General features: G+C 34.5%; 1 protein-coding gene across 3 annotated transcripts in view; it reads right to left on the bottom strand.

The window, feature by feature from the left end:
• TFEC (transcription factor EC) overlaps nucleotides 1-9,688 on the bottom strand; it is a 69,705-nt gene that overhangs the window by 24,040 nt on the left and 35,977 nt on the right. The window lies entirely within an intron of this gene.

The raw sequence follows: 9,688 nt of genomic DNA, 5'->3' as shown, positions 1-9,688 counted from the left end.
ACAGTTAAAAAGCACTAAGGACAAATATGGGCACAGTTAAATAATGATTTAAGATAAGATAAACAGGTGAAAATATATCAACATAAATAGGTCAAAGCAAAAAGGCTGACAGTTTGGATGAGACAGTACAAGAGACACACCTACATAGGAAAAGGACACACAAAGATTAAAACTTAAAGGATGGAAGAAGATATGGCCAGCAAATGATAACCATAGAAACCATATGTAGTCATATTAATATCAGAGAAAGTAGGTTTTAAAATTAGAAAAAGTATGAGGAATTGAGAGATTCTATATGAAACAATGAAGAGTTCAATCCCCCATTCAAGGCTCTAAAAATAACCTAATTATAAGTATGCATGCATGTAATAAAATAGCTTCTAAATATGTGAAACTGAAGGTTTTGAACTGCAAGACAAAATTAATGAATCCACTAACACAGTCAGAAATTTGGACATTTCTCCTCATTTTTGAAAAGCCAAGCAGATAACAACAATAAGTTATTTTATGGAAATATGGAATGATAAAACTAATATCTTGGCCTAATAGACATATGTACACTTCTATATCCAAAAAGTAGAGAATACACAGTTTTCTCAAGGACATATGGAACATATAAAAATATGGGTTATGAACTCAGTAAAGAAAAATCTTTCAATGTATTTCATGGGTTTCCAGAATGCTTGGAAAGTTTTAAATACCTCAAGGGTAAACACAAAATTATTCTAGAATTCATAAATAAAAGACAATAAAAATATACATAAGAAACTTCTGGGATATGCCCAAACAATGCTTTCAAGGGAAATTTATACCCTTAAAAAGTAATATGAAAAAAAAGATAAAATTTTGAAATTTGATAAATTAAATAACATTTTCAAGAAGCTAGAAAAATAGCTAGAAAAATGGCCAAATAAGCTCAAATAAATTAGGGCAGATAATAAAATAAAAGCATAAAAGTCATTGAAAAAAAAGTAAATCCACAAAGGAAAGTTTTTTTAATTAACAAGAATGACATGTGTCCTGCAAGATTTATTCAATAGAATGAAAAATAAGTAAATAATATTTCAAAAAGTAGGATTAACTAAGAATACAAGTTGAGATTTAAAAATATGATTTTTCCCCTGAGACAGAAACAAGCAAAACAAGGTTGACTTTCACCACTTCTATTCAACAGTACTGGAGACTCTAGCCAGAGTAATTGGACAAGGAAAGGAAACAAAACAATGAGTAAAATGATCTTTGTTTATGGGTGACATGATCTTATATTTAGAAAAACCTGAGATTACACACACACACACACACACACACACACACACACACACTGATATTAGAGCTAATAAAGGAATTCAGCAAAGTTAACATATGTAAAGTAAACATGCAAAAGTCAGTTCTATCTTTATACACTAACGATGAACAATCTGAAAAGGAAATTAAGAAACCAATCCTATTTATAATAACATCAAAAAGAATAACATATTTAGTAATACATTTACCCAAGGAGCCAAAAGACTTGTACACTGAAAACTAAAGAATATTGCTAAATGAAATTAAAGAAGACATGAATAAATGGAATGAATCCTATATTCATTGATCAGAAGATCAATGTTGAGATGACAACAGTACACAAAGGGATCTACAGATTCAAGTGAAACTGTAAAGCATTTTTTACAGAAAAAGAAAACCCCATTCTAAAATTCATATAGAATCTTGAGGGTCCCCAAATAGTGAAAACAATCTTGAAAAAGAGCAAAGTTGGAGGATTCCCCCTTCTAGATTTTAAAATGTTAAACAAAATGACAATAATCCAAACAGTATGGTACTGGCATGAAGATCTAGCAGGACTACAATAGAGTGCAGAAATAAACCCTCAAATATACAGTCAATTATTTTGATAAAGGTGCAAAGATCATTCGATAGGGGAAGAAGAGTCATTTAACAAATGGTATTGGAGAAAGTGAATATCCACATACAAAGAACAAAGTTGGGCCCTTAACTTACATGATATGCAAAATTTAATGCAAAATTTAATTCAAAATAGATCAAAGATCCAAACATAAGAACTAAACCTGAAAAAGTTCTATAAAAAAAAACCATAAAGGAAACATCTCCAAGATAATGAGTGTGGTGATGATTTTTTAATATGATACCAAAATCACGGGCAACCAAAAAAACAGAATTTAGAGTTCACCAAAATTCAAAATTTTGTACATCAAAACACACTATCAAAAGAGTGAAAGGATAATCCATAGAATGAAAGAAACTATTTACAAATCATATAACTAAGAGATTAATAGCCAGACTATATTTTTAAAAATTCCAACAACTGAACAACTATATGGCAGCAACAACAAACCACCCAATTAAAAAAAAATGGATGAAGGATTTGAGTAGACATTTCTCCAAAGAAGATCTACAAAAGGTCAATAAGCACGTGAAAAGGTGCTCAACATTTCTAGTCCTCAGGGAAATATGAATCAAAACCACAATACAATTCCATTTCACATTCATTAAGATGACTGTTATCAAGAGACAGGAAAATAACAAGTGTTGGTAAGGATGTGAAAATTAGAACATTTGTGTATTGCTTTGAGGAACGATGCAGCTGTTGTGAAAGGCAGTGTGACAGTTACTCAAAATGTTAAGCATAAAAAATACCATATGGCCAGCATTTCCAGCTCTAACTGTTTACCAAAAAGAATTATAAGCAAAGATAAAAAGACACTAATGTTCATAACAGCATTATTCAAGGAAGCCAAAAGGTGGAAACAAGCTAACAACTATCAATAGATGAAGGAATAAGTAAAATGATTATATATAGAATATATATATAGAATATCATAAAGCTTTAAAAAGAATAAAATTCTGATATGTGCTACAATATGGATGAATCATCCTAATTTTGAACACACATTTCCAGAAATAGAGACAAGAGAGAATATGCCCTTAATCATTTAGTCTGAAACCATATAAAGACATTATGAGAAAGGAAAATTTCACTCATGACTCTAAATCTGAAGCAAATATTAATAGCTAAATGAAGGGAGGTCCAGGCTTCCAGTGAGGGAATGAATAAGTCATGGGGATGAAAGGCATAGCATAGAGGACACAGTCAGTGGTATTACGGTGGTGTTGTATGGTGACAGAGGGTAGCTACACTTCCGGTGAGCACAGCCACACATACTGAGCTGTCCAATCACTATGTTGTATACCTGAAACTAATGTAACACCGTGTGTCAACTATAGCTAAATAAAATATAGTATTAGCAATAGAAATCCAAGAGAATGTGAATAAGATACTTTGCCATAATAAAGTTGGATTTCCATAAATATATTTTATCAAGTTAAAAAAGAAAAAGACATCTATGATCATATCAATAGATTCAGAAAAAGTATCTGATAAAATTCAATCCTGCTTACGATAAAATTCTAAGTGTTTGAAAAGATAATGAATTTCCATAACCCTAGAAAAATATAGATTTGCCTATATTTAAAATCATGCTGCCCTATGAAAAAATAAAATCTGGGTCCAAACGTATTATAGAAAATCTAAATAAGCTATGAGAATACTCATATATCCATTTATTCTTATTATGCTAAATATAATAAAGGACAATATAAATAATCTGACCTAAATTCCACATATATTTTCCTGACTGTTTTGGCCTCTGCCTTCTTCATTAACTATGTCCAATTTACCAGCCAGTATGATTTTTTTCTTTTAAATCATTTATCATTTTATATTTCCTTCTCTGTTCTCATATATAAATTCTTCAGGATCCCAAACATAAATTATGTCCCTTCGTTAGGGACACCTCCGTCCCTCTCAATAAATTCCATCTGCCCTTCTCAGACCAATGCATGTTTTAAAAACACAACTTCCTTCTGATCTCTCCCAGCTTAAAAATAAAAAGTCTACAGTTTCTCTACCTTCTAACTTTCACATCAAGCCCAAACTCTTGGGTCTAGCTGTTGAAAATCTGATTAAGTGGCCCTACATTATCCAGTCAGCATTATTTGTCACTACTCTCAAGCTATAAAAGGTATCTTGCCACCAGTTACACATATACCATGGCATGCTTTCCAAAAATAGATTCCAGACTCCAGTGGGAGAGAGAGGGTAGAGTGAAAGAGTGTTGCTACAAGAACCATATGAATCTATATACTGGTAATTTTTTTACAAAAAAGAAGTAAAATATAAACATCATGCTAATATATATATGTGTGTATATATATATACTTGTATATATATATATATATATACACTACATCACAGATAATTGAGTGTATATTATGTGCCAGATATTAAGCTAGTATGTTTCATAATAATAACAAATAGCATTATCTCAAGTAATCTTTATAATAACTCTATGAGCTTCATGCTTCCCATTTTAAACATAAAATAATTAAAACTGAAAAATGAAGTGATTATCTCAAGATCATATTTCAAGTTTTATAAATAGAGGGCTTGGGTTTCAATCCTAGTTCTATCTGAAACAAAGGCTGGGTTCTTTACTACCTAACTATTCTGGGAAGGTCTTTGCCTAAACACTTTTAATAGTAAAAAGTGAATTGAATACATAAAGTTGGAGGCCACTGAACAACTTTTCCTCAGTTTTATTCAAGTATCAAAATGCAACCTACTCTCTAGGGGCAACCAAGAGTCCACACCTTCCCCAGTGCCCTCCTTCATGGAGCTCCCTCTTCATTTATATTCACTTAGCAAGGAGAGCACAATAATATATACTGCTTACCATGTTCATGAAAATTGATTATTTATCTAAAACCTTGAGAATTTTCTGGAGGTGTGTGTGTGTGTGTGTGTGTGTGTGTGTGTGTGTTATGTATGTATGTGGTACATATGTATATTACATATGTGTGTATATATGTGCGTTTGGTCAGTGTGTGTGATATGTTCAACTCCCAGATAATCTCATTATAAAGACAAAAGAGGGAAGAAAATAGTATATACATATCATTATATATTATATTTTCAGATAATTTGTCAGTACAAACACTAACAGCAAAAAACCCCCAACCCATATACACACATATATATGTGTGTGTGTGTGTGTGTGTGTGTGTGTGTGTGTGTGTGTGTGTGTGTGATATCTATGTCTATAACACATATTTAGTGTAAGTTTCATGGAAAACTGAGGGAATACTTGGAGTTGTTTGGATCATCTATTTTTATTTTCTGTGAAGACATTCACTAAAATGGTAAAGGTGGGCATGAGCTTATTGGAATAACTGTAGACATAAAAAGAACATAAACATCAGACATAAAGAGAGCCCTGTAGGGGAGCATATATCACACAGTGTATACATACATCAAAAACTGGCATTTAACAGATGATTTTCTTTCCTTTGGGGTATTTATTCATTTAAATGTAGTAAACTGGATTTTTCCAGTTTTAAGACACACATCATTGAATATCCCTCTTTATTTTATTTGCAAAAGTCGGGTTATGAGGTTTGAATGACAAACATTGAATAGCAAAGTCCTACTGAGTTTTTATTATTTTTGTTCTATCATGAGTGAATAAAAATAATGTGTTGGGTAGGAGTAGAAGATCCCTTGTCCTTGGCCAGCTGGCTTATAACTCAAGTAGAAAAGATAAAACACAAAATAGAGATTGGTATTTATAAATACTTCTGCATCATATACTTTATATGCATATTATCTATTTAGTATTAAGTTAATAAAAACAGTTATTGATTTAATGAAACTGCAATAAATTATCAGTGGAACCCTCATTGTTTGATAGAAAAGTCAAAATTAAACATTTTAATGATTTTTTTTTACTAAACAGACTATAAAAGTATTTGTACTTATCCAGAACACCAAAAACTATCTTGTAAGTAAACAAGCTTGTCAATACAGAATATTACAGAGCACACATTTCAAAGCTCAATTTGTACATACCTTATTTTACTATTAGTTTATAAAGTTTATATTCAGTATTTAAGGTGTTTTCGTCCCCAAACATTGAAAGAATTCCAAAATGCACTTGCTCACCAGTTTTAATTCTGAAGTGTCTATAACCTTCACAATAGCAATGGTTTTCTTTCTACTTCATAGTTTTCGTTTCCTTAAAAACTTGCAAACAATAACTGAGAGAACTGTGCAGAAAACTCTGTGCCAAGGTGAACTTTGGCTCTTCCTTGGACTTTAAGACTAATCTGGTCTAGATTGTGGTTGACAAGAGCTTGCTTGTTGATGTTATGCAGTTCTTTCAAGTTCCAACCAAGCACAAAGGGTTGTTAATATTTACTCGGTCCTCGTCATTGGAATGGTCTTGAACTATAACAGTTTACTGAGACTGCCAAATGCCACCAGCATTTACAGACACCTGATGGAAAGAAATAGCTATATATGATAAAAGAAATGAGTTACTATGCACAACCACATCTCTGGAGACAAGGGGTGAAATTAAGACCAATGGGTAGAAATTTTAGGGAGACAGGTCTAGACTCACAGACTAAACAATAAATCCACTGGAGTGTGACAGAGAATCAGATCATCCTAAGGTCCCTTCAAATCCTATGATTCTACCATTCTAGGAAACAGCTTGCATCCTTCTGAGGCTGCTGGCACAGCACGGTGGGGGGATTGCTATTGCATCTGGTACCATACAGGACGGGATTCAAGCCCTACCCTGCCATTCACTTAGTGTATAACTTGAGTGAATTACTGAACTTCTCTAAGTCTCTTTCCTCCTTTATAAAGTGATAACTGGTAATACTAGTCTCTATCCCACAGATTTTCGTGGTGATAAATGTAATTTTTCACACACACACACACAAAGTATTTTGCACAATCCTTGTCACATATCAAGTACCCAAAGCTCAGTAGCTATTATTATTGTTCTTATCCTTGTTGCTACTGCTTTTCTCCATTAATAATTCTGAAATACTAATGTATAATGAGAAGAATCTTTTCAATACTATGTGTGGATTTTAAAGTACTTATTTAACATGCATTTGCTGAACACCTGTGATATGCTACATATTGTGCTAGGGTGCTGAGGATAAAATAATGAACAGGTCGCTGCTCTAGGTTTCAGGGACATAGCAGCGAGCAAGACTGGCAAAACTGTTATCTTCAAGGAGTTCACATTCTAAGGGTGAGAGCACACAATACATAGGTGAATAAAATAATAATTCCCATCATAAGTGTCAGAGGGCATCAAAATAAGATTGATTTAGGGAGGATGAGATGGGGTCTCTTAGCTAGGCTGATTGTGGAAGACCTCTCTAGATGGTGATATTGACTAAACATTGGAAACCTGAAGAGGCAGCCATGTGAAGATCTAGGACAAACGTATTCAAAGACAAAAACAAAAAAAAAAGGAAGTTCAATGGTCCTAAGATGATAGCATGCATGTCATGTTCAAGGAGCAGAAGAAGGCTATAGAGGCCAGAGCCAAAAGTTAAAGGGAAGTGCTGACAATGGTAAAATGTCTGGATTATTTTCTGAGGATTTCAGGAAGTTGACAGAATGTTAAGCAAGGAGAAACAGGATCTGATTTTTGCTTTGTGCAGATCATTCTGGCCACTGTGTGAACAGCTGTAAGGGGCAAGAATTAGCAGGGAAGGTTGGCTGGAGTCTGATCCTGATGCTCGAGAGAGAGATGATGGTAGCTTGTAAAAGTGATTTAGTAGAGGAGCAGATAGGAAGCCGTGAGGTTCAGGAAATCTTGGATGTTAATAAGGACATATTGGTGGATGTGGAGGTGTGGGAATAAGAGAGAACAAAAAAACGACTCTTTTGGAGTGAGAGTTCTAGATGAACCAAAAGCAGATTTGGGCGAGTGAGGTGGAGGTGGACAAAACCTTTCTGTCAGTTATGTTAAGTTTGAGATGTCCGTTAGAAGCAGAAAAGATGCTAAGTAAGCAGTAGGATATACACGTCTAACATATAAGGGAGAGATCTAGGCTGAACAAGGGCTGAGATCATCTGTAAGATGGACAGATATATGACAAAAGAGGGCTGAAGTGTGAGCCTTGGAACATATTAGCATTTAGACATCTGTTAGAAGAGAATCATCAAGGTGGATGGAAAACCAGAAAATGTGATACCACAGAATCCCAGATAATACTTCAAGAAAGAAAAGTGGTAAGCCATGGCAAATACCGCTGAGAAGCCAAGGCAGGTGAGAATGGAGAACTTATATTGGCTTCTGCTTTGGTTGGTTTTAAGAGCTCTTTCTGGATTGTGAGACCAACAGCTTTATTGGAAACTAGAAAATAAGAGGTGAGGATATGGAGGCAGGGTGAAAATTGAAGCAGTAAGGTTTTTTTGTTTTTGTTTCTTTTCTTTTTTAATGTGTAAGTTAATCAAGGGGCTCCTGGGTGGCCCAGCTGGTTAAGTGCCCACCTTTAGCTTGGGTCAGGATCCCACGGTTCCTTGAGTTTGAGCCCCACATCACTGCCCCTCTCTTGCTCATACTCTGTCTCTCTCTCTCTCGCTCTCTCTCAAAAATAAATAAACATTTAATAAAAATTATGTGTAAGTAAATCATAAAATAGTGTGGCAGCTTATTGTATTCAAAGGGAGTTTGTTTTTGGTTTGGTTTTATTTTTAGGGAGTGTTATTAAAGAGTACTGTAATGCTGATATTTATAATCCAAAGATCAGAATAGACTGACTATACAGGAGAAGAGGTCACTATTTAGAGAAGGAAAGTTATTGAGAAGGTAAGAAGGAGATCCAGGGCACAGGTGTGGGATGTCTTTAGATTATTAACTGGAGCAATTATTCTAACAGAAAAGATGGCAGAAGAAATGAAAACAGATACAGGTAGTTTAGTAGAACTGGTGATGCCAAGCTAATGAGTGACTTTCATACATTTGCTCTTTGAAATACATTGTAAGAGCCGAGAAATAAAGAATGGGCAATGAATCCTGGAGATTTGAAGAGAGAAAAGAAGGTATTAAAAAATGGTCTCAATTAATGGGAATCTTAACCAGGGCATAGCTGTGTATCATCTAGTGGTGGTGAAAACCCCTGTGGAATTTTGGTGATGTATCTGAGATGAAGACTTTGAGCCATGTGGTGGAATTTGATCCATTAAGCTGCTTAAGTTCAGATATGGAGTAAGATGAGAGAGTTTAATCAGGGTTGGAGTTTTTCCAGGGAAGTAAAATGAGGAAAAAATGGGGATATGTTAGGAGCGCTTGTAAGAGGATTGGTTATAGTGCTTGACCAAGGACTCTAGATGGGTTAAGGAAATTTTCAAAACGTTGCAAGTGCGAAGCAATAGGTAATGAAAATATTAGTGAAAGAGTCCATTGATTTGGAGCTTGAACAATTGGTGAAATAAGAACACTACAGTAGATGAACTGGAAAAATAGAAGGTAATGGTCAAAAAGTGTGAAATAAAAACATGATGGGATAGAAAAAATGGCAATAACAAGATCTGGGATATCATCGTGTGAGCGGAGGAGTAAACAGGGAAGAGGAAAATACAGTGACTCTGAAGAGAAAGAGAAACTGACAGGTGAGGGTGTTGACAAAAGCCTGGCTGATTTGCTGAATGTTTCTTGCACTTCGGCTCTTTCTCAATGTAGTTTACGTGGTTGTTGCAGTAAGAAGTGACCGGCAGGTGGGGCTCCTGGGCAGTGCAGTCAGCTAAGCATCCAGTTTCAGCTCAGGCCATGATCTCACAGTTTGTGAGTTTGAGCCCTGC

Source organism: Suricata suricatta, chromosome 2 (genome assembly GCF_006229205.1).
Source record: "Suricata suricatta isolate VVHF042 chromosome 2, meerkat_22Aug2017_6uvM2_HiC, whole genome shotgun sequence".
In the NCBI taxonomy this organism is placed as follows: Eukaryota; Metazoa; Chordata; class Mammalia; order Carnivora; family Herpestidae; genus Suricata; species Suricata suricatta.
This window is presented reverse-complemented; position numbering and strand designations above follow the sequence as displayed.